This window comes from Bufo bufo, chromosome 8, assembly GCF_905171765.1.
Source record: "Bufo bufo chromosome 8, aBufBuf1.1, whole genome shotgun sequence".
Taxonomy (NCBI): Eukaryota; Metazoa; Chordata; class Amphibia; order Anura; family Bufonidae; genus Bufo; species Bufo bufo.
In genome coordinates this window covers 215,974,627-215,994,639 of record NC_053396.1, presented here as the reverse complement: position 1 = coordinate 215,994,639, position 20,013 = coordinate 215,974,627, and positions in this window count along the sequence as shown.

Below are 20,013 nucleotides of genomic sequence, written 5' to 3'. Positions count from 1 at the left end.
GACATGTGACTTACTGGGAGGGTTTGGAGGTGTATATATGTCTGTTACTATTCACTTTGTATGTTGCATGAGAAAGACCATTACGGTCGAAACGTCGCATTTTTTGCTGGTGAAATAAATTCCATAGAATTGAAGACAAGAGAGTGCTGCGGTTTCTTCTATATGACGCATCCAAGGGGGAACTTCTGACTAGCTCCCAACACGGCTGGCACCATCACAAGATAAGGCTTTAATTTTTCGTTGTGCTGCTATACGCATTTTTTTCTATGACTCCATGTTAGGCTGCCTTTCCCGAGACCTGCGCGTTATGCGCATTTTAGACAACATGGATTACTGGTTGTTCACCCTTCTCGACCCCCGGAGGTCACCCTACTCATTCCTCTGTTAGAGAGGATGAGCAAAACGGTGCAATACTAGAATATCCTTGTTGAAAAATTGCTCCAAACATTTCCATCTGACAATGCTTCCGGCAGAGTCCGTAGTTCCTTGGCCAACCGATGAGGGGAGACAAGGGGAACACACAGCAGTTCCAACAGAGGCAGGGCAACACTCTCCAAAGCCTGGTACAGTTTCATGACACCCCGCCAGCACCCTCACCCTGATGCGCAGCCTAGTGTCACAAGGAGGGAAAGATTCTGGAAGATGGTGAAGGAGTACATAGAAGACCGTGTCAGCGTCCTCAATGATCCCTCAGTGCCTTACAACTACTGGGTATCCAAGCTAGACACCTGGCATGAACTGGGGCTCTACATCTTGGAGGTGCTGGCATGCCCTGCCACCAGCATTTTGTCTGAGCGGGTATTTAGTGCTGCTGGTGGCATTATAGCAGATAAGCCTATCCGCCTGTCAACTGAAAATGCTGACAGGTTGACTCTTATAAAAATGAACAAGGCCTGGATTGACCATGACTTCTCTACGCCACCAGAGGAAAGCTGATGAACATAAAGGCACTTTAAATGTGTTGTTTATAATGTACTGAATACACTGTATTCCCATGCACCCCTTCCACCACAAACAAGGGTATATAGTTGAATCTTCCTTTTCTCATCCTCCTTCTCCTTTTCCATCATATCAACATGCTTATTTGTCACATAGAATGCTCTTGCATATATACCCCCCCATATATAGAATGCCGAAAGCGCCCACAGACGGACCGCACTTGCTGCAGCAGCTCTGACATATCGGGGTAATTTTTCAGGAACCTCTGCACCACCAAATTCAGCACATGGGCCAGGCAAGGGATGTGCGTCAAACCGGCTAGGCTCAGAGCTGGTACGAGATTTCGCCCATTATCGCACACCACCAGGCCGGGGTTGAGGCTCCCTGACACCAACCACTTATCGGTCTGTTGTTCAAGGCCCGTCCACTGCTCCTGCGCGGTGTGGGGTTTTTCCCAAACAGATGAGTTTCAAAACAGCCTGCTGTCGTTTACCCCTGGCTGTGCTGAAGTTGGTGGTGAAGGTGTTATGCTGACCAGATGAGGTGGCGGTAGAGGAGAAAGCAGAGTAGGAGGAGGAGGCAACAGGAGGCAAAAATAAACATTCTGCAATCCTTGGTGACGGAAGGAAATGCGCCAAACCGCTATCCGCCTCAGGCCCAGCCGCCAATGCATTTACCTAGTTTGCAGTTAGGGAGATATAACGTCCCTGACCGTGCTTACTGCTCCATGTGTCGGTGGTTTTGTTGACCTTGCCACAGATGGCGTTGCACAGTGCACACCTGATTTTGTTCGCCACTTGGTTGTGCAGGGAAGGGATGGCTCGACTGGAAAAGTAGTGGCAGCTGGAAACCACGAACGGTGGGACAGCCACCGCCATAAGTTTTTTAAAAGTCTGCGTCTCCACAAGACGGAATGACAGCATTTCAAAGGCCAGGAATTTTCAAATGGCATTCAGGGCCAAGGATCGCAGGTCGGTAGGGGGGGTACTTCCTCTTCCGCTTCAGTGTTCGGGAGATGGAGAGCTGAACGCTTCCATGGGACACTGTGGAGATGCTTGGTGACCCAGGTGGTGGTGTTGCTGGCAGATCCTCTGTTTGCGGGGTGGCAGGTGGCACTGTCACTCTAGAGAGGGAGGAAGAGGCCGAGACTGCAGCCGAAGAGAAAGCAGGAGGAGCCAGACACCTTTCGTGGTTTTTGAGGTGTCTACTGCACTGCAGCTCGTGCTTTGCATTTAGATGCCTGGTCATGCAGGTTGTGCTCAGGTTGAGAACGTTTATGCCTCGCTTCAGGCTCTGATTTCACAGCGTGCAAACCACTCGCGTTTTGTCTTTAGCACATTGTCTGAAGAACTGCCACGCCAGGGAACTCCTTGAAGCTGGTTCTGTTTTTTGTGGACCCATTGAAGTGAATGGTTCTTCATTCGGGCTGCAAATAAAAACAAAAAAACGGAGCAAACTCGGAAAGAAAATATGGTTATGTGCATGAGCAATAAGGAACAGAAATACCATTAAAAAGGATAGAACTGGGCCTGAGAGGGTGACACCGATCTAGACACATGTTCTGTAGGTGTCAGCTGACAAGCATATATTTGCCAAGAGCAGCTTGATAATTACAAAGGCTAGAACTCTTGTGATACTCCCATCACTTGCACTTTGATAAATAACCTGTTTGCATTCAGTCAAAATGTAAACTACTGCAAAGAGGTGAGTTCAGGGAATCTCATGCCTTAGTATTTAATTACAAGCTGTACTCAACATGAAAGCATATGGTTAACGTTGCATGGAAAAATAGTTGTTTTTCATTATAAACACTTTGGAGAACATTTGCAGATCTCAAATTGGAAAAAAAGCAAACAAAGAGAATAAATTAAAAAGAAAAGAGCCAGCAGAAGAGAGGGAGTAAACAGGATCTGTTTGTTTCCTGGATATTTATGAAGAGGGATTTAGGGAACGAAAAGGCTCAAAGGAGTTAAATGTCCTTGCTGTCTGTAGAGCTGTTGAGCCGGCTTGATAAGCTACATTGTTATAAAGTATCTGCAGGTTCCCGAAGCTGAAGGATTACAAGATAATTACCTTCTTTGGCTGATTACCTGTGCCTCCTGTAGCAATTCCTCAACTCTTTGTTAATCTCCTAAAATCTTTCTTCTCTACTTACTTTTTCTTATGCAGTGGCAAAAATCAGTCCAGCATCTGACCTTGTGTTACTTCATTGAACCTGTTTAGACAAAAACAGAAAGGATACAGGTTAAGGCCACATGCACACGACCGTTGTGTGTTTTACGGTCCGCAAATTGCGGATCCGCAAAACACAGATGGCGTCTGTGTGCGTTCCGCAATCTGCGGAACGGCGCGGACAGCCATTAATATAACTGCCTATACTTGTCCGCAAAATGGAACGGAGCAACGGATGCGGACGGCACAAGAAGTGAATCAGTCGGCATACAAGACGCAAAAACTGCTGCTCGGATACGGACCAAAACAACGGTTGTGTGCATGTAACCTTAGAGACATGGCAGCAGCACATGTGAAGTGCATATAACCAACAGAAAAGCATAAAGCATAGATATCACTGCCTACCGCTGTCCTGCTCCTCCAGGTGGTATCTTCTGTACTAGCAGTCCAAGTCTTTAGGCCCTCCCCTGCCCCACAGCATGGGCCCAGCTGTCGGAGTCTGCACTACCCAGCTAGGCATCTCAAATATGCCCATTGGGCATGTGCACGTGCTCCTCGGCTCTTAAAGGGTTAACAGGCACCTTAACCTTCACCAGCCTATGAATGGTCGCATCAGGGGACTTGAGATACCTTCTGCTGGTGGCTTTGTTTTGTTACTAGACCTGCAAAGTTGTGCTTGTGCTACTTTGTTTCTCTGCTCATGCACCAACCTCTGCTTGTTGTCCATATCTGATCCCCCACTGCCAAACTTTAACAGTGCCTAACCATCATGTTGACCCTTTACCTGACCTTGGACTGGCATATTGAATTGTCTGTATGCTGTCTACCTAGACTTCAATCTATCTATGACTTTATCCTCACCTGATCTCTTGGTTCTCTGCACCTTTGTCTATGGGTCAGCTGTCAATCAGACTGGAACTACACCAGGAGATAGAAGTCAGGTGTCTACCCTGCAGAGAAGTCTAGAGAGTTTAAATGGTGAAATCCAGGGGATCACAAGGATAACGCCTTTAGGATTAGGCCAAAGTCAAACAAGTTGGTTGCTCGTAACAATATGTGGATTATCAAAGCTTGGCACTGGCTATATAGGGGTGTGGACTCTAAGGGATCACTTGGTCGTTACTCTTTACCCCGGTAAGGTGGTATGGACCTCCTGGCAGGGACTCTTTTCTGGTCACAGTTCCAAGAATAGTTATATATTGGTGCCAATAGCATACAGAGCCAAGAGTCATCACCAGGAAAGTAGTCATGATGCAACAGGCCAAAGGACAAGACAGAAGCTTAGCCAGTCAGGTGTAGAACAACAGGTACTTGGCAAGTAGTACAAAGGACAAGGCAGGAATGGTATTCAGGAACAGGGCCAATGTCAAGATCAAGGTCACTTAGGAGTCAAAATTGGAATCAACAGCACAAGGAACTAAAGCCATGAAGGCATAAGAACCTTAAAGGGGTTGTCTCACTTCAGTAAATATTATGTAGAGAAAGTTAATACAAGGCACTTACTAATGTATTGGGATTGTCCATATTGCCTCCTTTGCTGGCTGGATTAATTTTTCCAACACATTATACACTGCTCAATTCCAGGGGTTACAACCAGCCTGCAATCCAGCAGCGGTGGCCGTGCTCACACACTACAGGAAAAAGCACCGGACACTCCCGTGGTTGGAAACATGGGAGCAGGCATACTGTAGGCACACATGCACAGCAGCTTCAGTCCAGGCCACTTTGTATCACCACTTTGTGATGGAAAAATGAATAGAGCCAAAAAAGGAGGCAATATGGACAATCACAATACATTAGTAAGTGCCTTGTATTAACCTTGTCTACATGATAAGTGCCATTTACTACGGTGTAATTAGTAGGCAAGGCTCTTTTAATAAGCTACCAGGTCGGATGTCATTGTAAGGTACTGGTTGCCGGGTAGATGGAGTAATTTACCTATTGGGTCTTTTCAATGAGAATCGATACTTTCCCTCCCAACCCCAAGACGTGTATAAGGCATCTCATTCACCCAACTCGTACCCTGATCTCTACTGACAAGAATTAAAACCTCAAAATAGCTGTCTACAGATGGGTCACTCCTCACTTTGGCTGCCGTTAACTCAGAAAATAAGTCTCCATACATCCGCTTGGTCTCATTAATGAGAATCAGTTGCTCCTGAGCATAGTCTTCTTCATCTGGTCTACGAGAATGAATTCTGTGAGTATGACGTTGGAAGCCATTGTGGTTAATTACAGGCACTTGACTCGAATTTTCAATTTTATTTGGAGTTGACTTTTTGACAAAGGGGCTACTGGATTATTAGTAGGTCATGATTTGGTGCTAAACCTAGAATAACAGTTACTCCTGGGAAGCCCTCATTATCTACACCAAGCATGGAAGCTACTCACATGTATATATTGCACTGGAGGGGGTTTATCGTACTTTCAAATTCCAATACTGGGCTATGGATTTTCTTTCTTACAGGTAGCAATAAAAATAAATCCTGTTTTATATTTCTTACCAATATAGCACATTCTTCCCCTAGATGGACTCAATGGATTCTGCTAATTAAGCTGTAGAAATAATTGCCGTGGTGTAATAGCCTTTGTCTGAACTCATAATTTAATTTGTGCTACCGGTTTCCAGGCTCGTAAAAATACACCACCAGGAGTGTAGTTCAGCATCTAATCAGCTTATTGTACATATTACCTGCCGGCCGTCTAATTCTGGCCTTATTCAATCTATATTAACCGGCTCCTCTAATACTCCTCTCATTAAATTTATTTCTTCATGTAAGATATTGATTTTACTCGGAGTTCTTTTTAATCCTCTGTCACAATTTGTAGTGTTCACTCCAGTTTGGTGCTTGTTGCAATGTTCGAGCAAGTAATTTCTTTTCATTAGTTAGAAACTTGTGTAAGTCGCTGCTGTTACTTTTTTACAGCTGCCAAGCAACATTATTCCACATTGATTTCCCCGGCTACACTGCCGCAATCAATTTTTAAAATTGGCTTCTGGATGGGGTCTTGCACACTGCTTAACGCTCTTTAGCTCATTGGTGGATCAGTTTGTGTAATTTACTTGCTTTGAGGATGCTTTGTAAAAATTGCTACCGCTACTGTAATTCACTGTTACACTGGTAATGTCATTTTCATGACCAGCGCTTCAAATATAAATTTTCTTCGTCTTAGAGATCCCATGATGTCATATCAAACTGCCTTTCCATGGAGAGAATAATAGATTTTGCTTCCCATTCCCTGCCAGGTAGCACCTTTTAACTCCTGGCTTCATGTACTGGGTCTCGAGGGAAAAGACTCTTCTCTCTTCTGGGAGTTAGTGATTTTGTTCAAATGCTCAGTGGAAAAATACTGTATGTCTTTTTAAAGGCCACTTGATCGAATGGACCAAAGTCAGGCTCTATTTGATGGATGGAATTAAGAGGCTAGTCAATAACCATGCTCAGTTTTGTCTTAGGATCCATTTCCCAACCTTGATGCATTTTTTATGACATGGTCCGGCAAAATAAGTTTATTAAAATCTACTCTTCACGGGTGTTCTTTAAGGGCCCTTTACATGGGCCGAAGATTGAACAGATCATCGCTAACCAGTGTTACTAGTAATGCTCATTAGCAATGATCTGGTGATGAAAATTGCACCGCCAATTACCCGATGAATAAGCAAAAGATCATAGTTTCCCTGTGTCAGACGGTGCTGTGTAAACACAATCTGCCGCTGGGAAACAATGAGACCGTATCGGGAGGAGAGATGGCATTAACGAGGAGGAGGAGCTGGCGGAAATCGCTGCATGTAAATGCACCCGTCTCCTCTGCTAGTGATCAGCACATTGTTAGGAAGGAACGCTTTCATCCCGACAATCTGCTAGATCGTCGTCCGGTGTAAAAGGACCATTACCCATGATTGATTGTAAACTCTTGACACTAGTCCTCTACTCTTTTCCATTCCTAGGTTTCATTTTGGGTCATCTTCCAGCGTATTGCTTATTGATGTCTGCTAGTTGTCTCCTGTCTTGTTCCGACTACAGTCCTACATCAAACAATGGTTCAGACTCCTCTGTCATGTTTGGGCATCTGAGGCTGATTGGAAACTACTTCAGAAACTAAAGGCAGATTTACATGCACCGAATTTTTGTGAAGCAAGCATGACTTCCTGACAGTCGGCTGCTCGCTCAGTGGAGGTCAAGCGAAGCATTTACATGGAGTGATCACCTCCACAGTATGAGAATGAGGGATTGCCATTGTGATCACTCATACTCACACAGCTGCATTGTGTCCAGGCAGCAGATCACTGTTTAGACAGCACAATCTGCTTCCCAGAAACCATAATTTAGGTACCTGCATGAACAACAGGATCACCTTGCTAGTTCGTCGGGTGATCGGCAGCACCTCTCCTCAGGCAGATTGTCGGGAAGAAGCGTTTGCAGGAATGTTCCCGATAATCTACCCATTTAAATCCACCTTAAGACTTTGTCCATAAATATTATATTGGTTGAACCTTATGATTTTGGTGGCCACCAACCAACTATCCAATAATTGAGTGTCTCCCAATAGTAAATTTTGAGGGAAGTAAGGATTAAACTGTTGGAATTCAATATGAAGAGTAGCTTGTATTTTTATTGAATCTCCAGCTCGTGTTACGTTTCGGCCAATAACGGCCTTCATCAAACTGGTGCCACTGTGGGAATAGGGGTAGATAGATTTTGGGAGTGCACGCTCTTAAAGGAAAGGCGTGCGTCTGCACGGCAAAACAAATGAGCCAGACGGACGCCTTCCCTTTGAGAGCGCAAACTCACTACATCTATCTACCCCTATTCCCACAGCGGCACCAGTTTGATGAAGGCAGTTATTGGCTGAAACGTAACACAAGCTGCAGATTCAATAAAAATATGCACGATTTACAGGGAGTGCAGAATTATTAGGCAAGTTGTATTTTTGAGGATTAATTTTATTATTGAACAACAACCATGTTCTCAATGAACCCAAAAAACTCATTAATATCAAAGCTGAATATTTTTGGAAGTAGTTTTTAGTTTGTTTTTAGTTTTAGCTATTTTAGGGGGATAGCTGTGTGTGCAGGTGACTATTACTGTGCATAATTATTAGGCAACTTAACAAAAAACAAATATATACCCATTTCAATTATTTATTTTTACCAGTGAAACCAATATAACATCTCAACATTCACAAATATACATTTCTGACATTCAAAAACAAAACAAAAACAAATCAGTGACCAATATAGCCACCTTTCTTTGCAAGGACACTCAAAAGCCTGCCATACATGGATTCTGTCAGTGTTTTGATCTGTTCACCATCAACATTGCGTGCAGCAGCAACCACAGCCTCCCAGACACTGTTCAGAGAGGTGTACTGTTTTCCCTCCTTGTAAATCTCACATTTGATGATGGACCACAGGTTCTCAATGGGGTTCAGATCAGGTGAACAAGGAGGCCATGTCATTAGATTTTCTTCTTTTATACCCTTTCTTGCCAGCCACGCTGTGGAGTACTTGGACGCGTGTGATGGAGCATTGTCCTGCATGAAAATCATGTTTTTCTTGAAGGATGCAGACTTCTTCCTGTACCACTGCTTGAAGAAGGTGTCTTCCAGAAACTGGCAGTAGGACTGGGAGTTGAGCTTGACTCCATCCTCAACCCGAAAAGGCCCCACAAGCTCATCTTTGATGATACCAGCCCAAACCAGTACTCCACCTCCACCTTGCTGGCGTCTGAGTCGGACTGGAGCTCTCTGCCCTTTACCAATCCAGCCACGGGCCCATCCATCTGGCCCATCAAGACTCACTCTCATTTCATCAGTCCATAAAACCTTAGAAAAATCAGTCTTGAGATATTTCTTGGCCCAGTCTTGACGTTTCAGCTTGTGTGTCTTGTTCAGTGGTGGTCGTCTTTCAGCCTTTCTTACCTTGGCCATGTCTCTGAGTATTGCACACCTTGTGCTTTTGGGCACTCCAGTGATGTTGCAGCTCTGAAATATGGCCAAACTGGTGGCAAGTGGCATCTTGGCAGCTGCACGCTTGACTTTTCTCAGTTCATGGGCAGTTATTTTGCGCCTTGGTTTTTCCACACGCTTCTTGCGACCCTGTTGACTATTTTGAATGAAACGCTTGATTGTTCGATGATCACGCTTCAGAAGCTTTGCAATTTTAAGAGTGCTGCATCGCTCTGCAAGATATCTCACTATTTTTGACTTTTCTGAGCCTGTCAAGTCCTTCTTTTGATCCATTTTGCCAAAGGAAAGGAAGTTGCCTAATAATTATGCACACCTGATATAGGGTGTTGATGTCATTAGACCACACCCCTTCTCATTACAGAGAGGCACATAATATGCTTAATTGGTAGTAGGCTTTCGAGCCTATACAGCTTGGAGTAAGACAACATGCATAAAGAGGATGATGTGGTCAAAATACTCATTTGCCTAATAATTCTGCACTCCCTGTATTAAGCTACGATTAATTGTGATATTTCTGGAGTTCTTCTTCGTATGGCCATTTTTTTGCTCTCAGATAGAGATAAGCCACCATCATGAGAGTCTGGCATTGGCTTCGTCCCCTCTCCCATTCACAACACATGCATGTTTAGCCGGGAAAGTACTGTATATGTATTAGGGTTAGTTGAGAGAGATCTGTTGGTCCGCAGGTGTCTCTTATATATGGTCAACCTTAGTCTGCACCACATTTTCTTGAAAAAAAAACTAAAACTGCCTCTGCTCTAGGGATGCCTATCCCGCTGTACCTAGGAAGGGCAATTGTAATCATTGTCGCCAATTGTTTCGAGAATATGTAAGCTGTCTACCATTGCCTAGACAGTATGCATAAATATCTTTCCTATCGGCATGTCCACTAGACTTGTATAAGGTGCTTCCAAGGTGCTCAACCTGTGCCTTAGAGGAAATACACTAAAAGTGATGAAGGGATACCCACATGACAGCCCACATGCACAAATTTGCTAAGACATGAAATTGTTAAATGTTACTATTTTACCGCTGCAAGTACAGGACCTGGAGATTGTATAAGACTGTAGACAAGATCTTTGTAATTGGGGAAATCCCTCTTTAAAACTCCCCCCTCCCCCTTTTTAGACTACATGAAGGATTTCAGTTTTATGAATCACATTTCCAAACCTCTTTCAGGTTTGCAGAAACTTGCCGGCATGCAAAACTGCTACTATGCAAAATAATTGCTTTCCCTTCAGAAAAAAAAATAAAAATACAAAAAAATAAATAAATAAGCAAAATAAAGGCTCACAAACCGCCAGATCTGCCAGGCTGCTATTCCTGGCGGCCTCCTCATGGTGTTCTGGTTACAATTTATTTGGTTCCCTTAACTGGTTTTATTCAGATTTAACCCTTTGCTTCACTTAGACCATTAGATTTCTTCACCTTAAATCAACCTTGTGAAACAAACAAGGACGATTTCTCCGTACCGGATAATAAGTGATTTCTGCTTCAATGTGATTTGTGGCTTAACCTAAAATATTCATGATCCCAGCTTCACTATTTTCATATAAAAATAGTTATATGTGTCTTAATAAACTTTGCCCTAAGTCTTGCAAACTTCCTTGATTCTTTTTTTTTTTTTTTCCCCAGCTGCCGGGAGGAAATAACCTAATATTATAATGACGTGGAGCAAATGTAATGCATACGGTGAACTGAATTACAATTTAAAGGAGTAGTCCATGCTTTAATATTGATAGCAAAATGGTGGAAACATCAACCAAACTTTGGTGGAACCCATAAAGTTAATAGGGTTTGTTGGGTGCCATGCCAAGCCCAGTTACATATAGGGTACACCCTCAACAGATGGCATTTGAATTGCAAATAGTACTTATGACCCCTCTTTTCAGGCCCAAATTGAACACAGACCACACACCAGAACTCCTAATTAAAACGCCAGAGTCCCAGGAAAAACTGTAAAGTTGTCCGGGGTCCCCATTCCAATAGGTCCCCCAAAAATCCAGGTATCAGACTTTTCATTTGGTGCCCCTGAATTCCTGAAGGAGGATCTCCTTCAGCCATATCCTCATCCTCAGGAAGCCATCGGCTCTCATCCTGCCATCATCTAGGCACAGACCACTTTACACCTGCAACCGGCCAATGGTAATATAGCACACAGGATGTCAATCTTCTGGTACACACGAGACGGTGACATCACTGTATCCTCACTAGGAGCCTAAGATGATGACGTCACTGATCCGATGAGGGCTCAGCCGCTCTACACATTGAGGAGTTGAGATAAGTAAATTAAAACTTTCATTATTTTTTGGAGGAAATTGATTACTATTACTTTGATGACTTTTTTTGGGGGAGCATGACCATCAGGAGCTACTATTTGGCTATAGGGGTTCCATTTACCTATGACCTATGATGGGTACTATTTGGCTATGGAACATGCATTTGGCTATGATGGACACTATTTGGCTACGAGGGAACATTATTCCCTATTAATGGGGCATGAAAGTGGCCCTTTATATTGTGTGGGGCACAAAATGGGTTTTATAACTTTTTTTTTTTTGGGACAGAAAGGAGGTTTTATTAGTTATGGTACCTGTATTTTTTTTCCTGCCCCCATACAGTAAAAACAATTCCAAACGCTTTCAGAACATTCTAGGAGGCACACAGATGGGCATTACTACTGTGTAAGGCCTCTAAGGGAGACTGTTACTGTATAAGTTACCTGAGAGTCCCTGGATGTAACTGTATGGTAATCACTTATACGGTCACATACGGTATATGGTCGCTGTATTGTGTAATATTGGTCTTTGCATGCTGGTTTTTGTTCTGCAGCAGTATGGTAATAGTAATCAGTCACTATGATATGGCAAAGGCAGTGGACTTGATGTGACAGTATTATTTGGGCTCAGGGGCGGATTGGCCATAGACCTTACAGGGAAATTTCCCGGTGGGACGATCTTCAGGGGGCCACCTGGGCCCTCCTCATGGTCTATGTTTTTGGGGATGTATTTTGTGCTGCAGTCAGTATTTTGTGATGCACTGTGATATTTGGCTCTGTTGGGGCGGCATAATGTGCCGCAATATGGTATTCCTAGCCCTGCCTTCCAACAATTTGGACCCAGCTACAAAACGGGGCCACTTTAAATTCCCAGTCTGCCGCTGTTTGGGCTTTCTATAGTGGTATTATTGGTAATATTGGTCTTTGTATGCTGTTTTTTTTTATTTGGTAGCAATATGGTAATTCTTTTAAGTCACTATGATATGGTAATAGTAGTGGTTATACTGTAGTGGTGTTATTTGGACTTTATTTAGTGGTATTATCAGTATCAATGGTCTTTGTTTAGTGTTTTTTTTCAGCAGCAAAATATTAATATAATTATTCAGTTATTATGATATGGTAGTGGTCATGGTGTAGCAGTATTATTTAGGTTATGTCTACTGGTATTATTGGCAATACTCGTCTTTGTAAGGGTGTTTTTTATTCAGTAGCAGTACAGTTATATTAATCGGTCACTATGATATGGTAATGGACCATTATGGTAGTGGTCATGGTGTGGCTTTACTATTTGGCTTTATACAGTATAGCGGTATTATTTATAATAGAGGACTTTGTATAGTGACTCTGACTTTATTATACTACTAACATGGGAATGACAATGCCCCCAGGTACAAATGAAGGATTATTAAAATTATTTCCCCAATTTTTGGAATGTTTTCATGTCTATACTGTATATAGCATATTGTATATTATTGTTATTGAATTTTTAGGTATTGATCCCTACAGAAACCAGGAGCTGTACCTATGTACCAGATGTAGATCTAAAACATTAAACACCTTTACTTGCTCTTTTTCATGGGCTTAATATCAAATTTGCACATCGCCCCCTAGCTGCGGCCATTGTTGACAATCTGTTCACCTTCAGATACTTGGCTACAGTATCAGAAATAATTATTGCCTTGCGCCACTGTATGCATTACGAAATGTTTTGCCTTTCTTGCAGCTCACTCAATAATTAAACACCCCCTGCTGTTGAGTGACACCATTTACATAGTTATGGGCGAGACATTTCAGGAACCGAGTCTCAGCCTTGGATGATGTACTTCAGATGTAAATAGGCACAGAGACAATTAGGGGTCGTTTTGCACCTCGTTAAAAATCAGTCACGAATCAGAGCAAAGATTTGTCAAGCTCGCTGGGTAATTCTGACTTTTATTTATTTTTTGATGCTTCTGAACTCCCCACCAAAACAATGTCAAATGGAGATGAAAGGAGTAAATGGCTAATGATCCAGGAATGAGGTTGTAATTAAAAGTAACACAAAATGTTACAAGGGTTAAAGAGACAGCCACATAGAACTAAAAGTTCCACATATAGTAGAATAGTAACATAGTTTATAAGGCCGGAAAAAATACATTTGTCCATCCAGTTCGGCCTGTCATCCTGCAAGTTGATCCAGAGGAAGGCAAAAAAAAAAAAAACTGTAAGGTAGAAGCCAATTTTCCCCACTTAAGGGGAAAAAAATTTCTTCCCGACTCCAATCAGGCATCAGAATAACTCCCTGGACCAACGACCCCTCTCTAGTAGCTATAGCCTGTAATATTATTACACTCCAGAAATACATCCAGGCCCCTCTTGAATTCCTTTATTGTACTCACCATCACCACCTCCTCAGGCAGAGAGTTCCATAGTCTCACTGCTCTTACCGTAAAGAATCCTCTTCTATGTTTGTGTACAAACCTTCTTTCCTCCAGACGCAGAGGATGTCCCCTCGTCACAGTCACAGTCCTGGGGATAAATAGATGGGAGAGATCTCTGTACTGACCCCTGATATATTTATACATAGTAATTAGATCTCCCCTCAGACGTCTTTTTTCTAAAGTGAATAGCCCTAATGTTGATAATCTTTCAGGGTACTGTAGTTGCCCCATTCCAGTTATTACTTTAGTTGCCCTCCTCTGGACCCTCTCCAGCTCTGCTATGTCTGCCTTGTTCACAGGAGCCCAGAACTGTACACAGTACTCCATGTGTGGTCTGACTAGCTATTTGTAAAGTGGTAGGACTATGTTCTCATCACGGGCATCTATGCCCCTTTTGATGCAACCCATTATCTTATTGGCCTTGGCAGCAGCTGCCTGACATTGGTTTTTGCAGCTTAGTTTGCTGTTTATTAAAATTCCTAGATCCTTTTCCATGTCAGTGTTACCCAGTGTTTTACCATTTAGTATGTACGGGTGACTTGCATTATTTCTTCCCATGTGCATAACCTTACATTTGTCAGTGTTAAACCTCATCTGCCACTTATCTGCCCAAGCCTCCAATCTATCCAGATCCCTCTGTAGCAGTATACTGTCCTCTGCAGTGTATATATACAGTATACTGTCCTCTGTAGTATATATACAGTATACTGTCCTCTTCAGTGTTAATTAATTTACACAGTTTAGTGTCATCTGCAAAAACTTATATTTTACTGTGCAAGCCTTCTACAAGATCATTAATACATATATTGAAGAGAATAGGGCCCAATACTGACCCCTGAGGTACACCACTAGTGACAGTGACCCAATCTGAGTGTGTACCAGTAATAACCACCCTCTGTTTTCTATCATTGAGCCATTGAGTTACTTACCCACATACAGACATTTTCTCCCAGTTCGAGCATTCTCACTTTATATACTAAACTTTTATGTGGTACAGTGTCAAATGCTTTGAAAAAGTCCAGATATACGACATCCATTGATTCGCCGCTGTCAAGTTTAGAACTTACCTCCTCATAGAAACTGATTAAATTAGTTTGACATGACCGATCCCTCATGAAGCCATGCTGATTTGGTGTCATTTGCTTATTTTCATTGAGGTGCTCCAAGATAGCATCTTTTAGAAAACCTTCAAACAGTTTACCCACGACAGATGTTAAACTTACCGGCCTATAGTTTCCGGGCTTTGTTTTTGGACCCTTTTTGAATATTGGCACCACATTTTCTATGCGCCAATCCTGTGTAACACTCCCTGTCAGTATAGAGTCCTTAAATATCAGAAATAAGGGTCTGGCTATGACATTACTTAATTCTCTTAGGAGACGGGGGTGTATGCCATCTGGTCCTGGCGATTTGTCTATTTTAATCTTTTTAAGTCGCTGTTGTACTTCTTCCTGGGTCAGACAGGGCACTTTTAATGTGGAATTTACTTTTACATTCTGCATTTAATCTGACAGTTTATTTTCCTCAGTGAATACAGTGGAGAAAAAAATAATATCTCCTCATCGCTCTGATATGGGGTAGAAAGTAAGGCGAAGGAAAGGGATAAATCACAGCAGCTGAGAAAATGAGAAATTGAATGGGGTTTGTTTCTTGATTGGCTGACACTGTTACTTATTGATTGATACAATATTGTAACAATAAAGTAACAATAGCCTGCTTATTCGAAAAAATGTTGACCCACTGCATCACTAAAAGGGTTGGCATTAGGCAAAACCAGGAAGCGGAGTCTAAAAGAATGTGAGCTTTTAACCCCTAAAGAGGTACAGATTCTCAGTGTAGTCTCTGGCATGTAATAGGGCATTCAACACCATGACTTTATAGTCATGTGGTGCATAACTCAAGGCTGCTGGCAGAGTATGGTCACGTGGGGTAGTCAGGCTCAGGTCATGGCAGATGGCAGACCAACAAGGTCAAACACACTATATGGGTTTATAATAGAAAGTAAACCACAATAGGCTAAATACTTTATTGCTTAGGCACTGAGTGATATGGCTGAGAGTGCAGAAGACACAAAAGAAGAGCAGCAGAAGCAATTGCAAGGCCTTTCATGGAGTTTAGCAAGAGCAGAATGTTGAGGGCAAGTGGAATGCTAGAGACAGATGGTAGTCGGTGGCCAAAAATAGTAGCATTAATAGGAATCCTGACAACCTACATTCGCACCTATCAGCTATTCTGAAATAGCTCCTGTGTCGCAAATATGAAGTAAATGGGGGCAGCGCTGTAGTAACCAGCTCCATTCACTACATAATGGATCAGGCTATGCAGTTTCGGCACTTATTTCCACCAATGTAGCAGATTGTTTTGGGTGAAGGCTGTCAGACCCCTGTCAATCTGATATTGATGGCTGATCCAGTTGAATTGATATTAAACTGGATGTTTTAAAATTGATGTTGTTAAATACATTTTGTTAAATACCTTTATTTCCTCTATTTCCTATCATTCTTTTGGAAGAAACACCCATTTCATGAAGTCTTAAATGTACAGTGTTGCATCTTCCTGTGTATTCCAGAATATTACTAAGAGTAGATTCAACTTTTTGAGGTCACAAAGAGGTGTTTTACCTCAGCTGGGGCAAAGATTTGGTTTGTTTCTCTAATTCTGTATTCCTGTCCAAATCACCACTCAGCACCCAGAGCGCAAGTCATGGCATTTCCCCCCAAGGCTTAACCCTTGGGGTATTTAGGGTGGAATGTTTTGTTATATGGAATGAATCCATATGTTGAGGGTATTATTCTGTATGGTGACCAGAAGCTCACCAGAGAACATGTCATGGCATCCACCCCCAATGAAAAGCCTTAGGGTGGAATGGTTTGTATCTGCATTCATTTTTTGAAGACATTATTCCATATGGGCACCACAAGGGCAAATGTCATGGCAGTCATTCCCAAGGCAATGCATTTGATGAATAAGTAATTTTATATGGTCACTACGAGGTTACCCAAAAATTGGCATGATCACTCTAATTTGCCAACATATTTCCATTCTATGCTATGAGGCCACCAATAAGTGAATGCCCATAAGAGTTGGTCATGGTTTGGACCTTTTATGGGTGATGATATTCTAAAAAGTTAAGAAGAGGAAGCACACAAAATACAGTATTTTGGTAAAGTTCTATAATTTTTAGGGTACTGGCTGGGGTTCTCTGAGTGGTGCCAAGAGGGAGACAAAACTTCTTTCAACTTTTTTTTTTTTTTTGGGGGGAGGGGGCAATGAAACACATCTGCAAATATTTAAAGTGTGTCTCTCTAAAGCAAAAAGGATAAAGGAGACGTTCAAAACCATAAGAAATATGGAAGGAAGGCATGAGCCTCTCCTGACAGGTCTGGTGCTCTTATTGCTAAAGGCTATGTGAAAAATTGCTGTAGCAAACTCATTAGGATCCTGTGCAGGTCTATACTGTACCCTGCACATCTTCTGGGCATCCAACATAAGCGTGATTAACAGTATCACTGCAGAGTTAGCTCCTTATAAAACAAGGGAATCTTTGATAAGGAAAAACGTTATCAGATTCAGTGAAAGGAATGGCCGCCGGCTTTATTTAAAGTGCAGGTGTTCAAAAAGAGAGAGTGGCTCTGGATTTTTGAGGCACAAAAAATTATTTCCTACTTTTATAGTAGATGTGAAATGGAAGAAAACCGAGAGAAAGTCATAAAATATTCTTATTATTACCATTTTTTGCAATCATTTTTTGGCAAGCTCTGACCATTGCCAAAATTATTTAAAGAAATACTATATATTCAATGTGGTCGGCAAAACTGATTTAGTCGGGACCTTCCCTGATTTAGTGGGGACCTTCCCTGGCACATTTATTTGAGAATCTTACAGGAAATTAGACTAGAGATGATAACAGAACACTTTATTTTTTTATTTTTTTTTATTAACTATTTTTATTGTTTTAAGGATATAAATCAATTATATAAAATACATATTACAACAATAATGTAGACAAAGCGACTGATCAATGTAAAGACAATCATAGATCAAATATAGCAACATATTAGATTACAGAAGTGATAGCTTTTGATAATGGAGCATAAAATGAGGATCATAATTAAAGTAGGTCTGACATGTTGTAATGTTTTAACACATAATAAAAAGGGAACATAATAGAACAAATGGGCATGATTAATGCAATATATGCCATTTAGCCACAAATGCATCTTAATAAGATAAGTAATCTTAAAGGATAATTTGGTATGTAAAGGGTAAGGGGGGGGGGGGGGGGGCTCTGAATTTTTTCCAAGGAGACCAAATAGCCAGAAAAGAAGATCGCGAGTGGAGTAGGAGAGTTCTTCTAATCTGTAGATCTGGTCTACTTTTTGGATCCATTTGGCTAAATCTGGGACCTCTGTGGAAAGCCAGGAGGACGCTACCAGGATTCTGGCTGCAGCTAGCAGCATAAGGAATAATCATCTGCACCATTTGTTTAAACCTTTGAGGCCTAGATTGAGGAGGGTTAGGTCTGGGGAGCAGGGGAGAGTGGTTCTACAAATATGGTTGCATTTTTTTATTATGTTGCACCACCAGTCCTTAATGGTTTGACAACTCCAAATGTGGAAGAAAGAGCCTTTATAGGCTTTGCATCTACAACATAAGTCGGAACTACTTGGGAAGTAGATAGAGATTGTATCTGGTGTTTTGTACCATCTCGTCATAAATTTATAACCATTTTCTTGAATTCGAATACATCTTGATATTTTGTGAGGGGTTGAAAAAACCGTCAAGATCTCTGTAGGAGATAGAGAACGGCCCAAGTCTTTCTCCCAGGTTCCAATTATTGCTGGTTTAATAAGAGATATGGGAGTTTTTAATCGGTTATATAAGGTTGAGATGACTCTTTGGGGGAGTTGTTTTGCACCAAATGTTGTGTCAAACTAAGAGGACAGGGGTTGTAAGGGGGATGTCTTAAGCAAGGATGTGATCTCAGAGTTGAGGAAATTTTGTATAAAGGTAAGAACCATGGATTTTCCCAGGTCTTTAAAGAGGTGTGGCAGGGGAATGACACAACCTTCATTGTTCAGTAGTTCTGATATAGGTATATTTGAATATCTAACTGAAAGAGGACACATCTCCTTTAGGGCTATGGGGGCTAAATCTATTATGTCCTTTAAGGTGAGGAGAGGAGAGGGAGTAGTTAGTGTTTTATTATGCGAGGAGAACCAGTCCCAGACTGATAAAGTGCTCCGTATCATGGGGTTCGGAATTTGTTGGGGTGATGGGGGGGGGGGGGGGGGTTTCCTGCTAGCAAGAGAGCTCAGGGAGAGGAAGGGAGGAATTTTTTTTCCATGTGGACCCATACTTTATGAGGAGGAGATCTAATCCAGTCCACTACTCTGGCTAGATGTATGGCTTTCATATACATTTCTGGATCTGGAAGGCCAATTCCTCCCAGTCGTTTAGGCTTAGTGAGAGTGTCAAAGGAGATTCTAGAATGCCGTCCTTTCCAGGTGACCTTACGGACTGCTTTGTTAAAATTAGTAAAAAATGATTTCGGTATTATGATTTGGAGGGATTGCATTACATAAGTCAGTCTGGGTAGAACCAGCGCAGAGACCATGTTTTTCCTGCCAAACCATGATAGGTATGGGAGATCCAATGAGTCCATCTGAAAGATCATAGATTGTAGGAGCGGTAGGTAATTGAGTTTGTATAAGTCTGCAATGTTGGGAGAAATTTTCACGCCAAGATAAGTTAGTTGTTGTGTGGACCAGTAAATGGAGAGTGAGCTTTGAGGGACTTAATAGTAGGCAGGGGAAAGCCTTTGTGAAGGAGTTGGGATTTAGCAGGGTTGACTTTAAAATTAGATAGGGAACCAAAAAGTCCTAGTAGAGATAGAATGGCTGAGAGGGATTTTTTCGGGTTAGTTGTAAGGATCAAAAGGTCGTCGGCGAAGGCAGCCAATTTGATCTCTTGATCCCCAACAATGAGACCCATAATATCTTTTTGTTGTCTTAAGGCCTGTAATAACGTTTCCATGAACAATAGAGATAGGGGGCAGCCCTGTCTAGTGCCATTTTTAATGCGGAAGCTAGGGGGTAGAGTGCCATTTACTGATACAGATGCCGAAGAAGAGTGGTACATAGCCGTAACCGTGTTAGAGAATTGTTCCGGAATATTAAATTTTTCAAGGGTAAGGTTAATATATAACCAGTCAATTCTGTCAAAAGCTTTTTC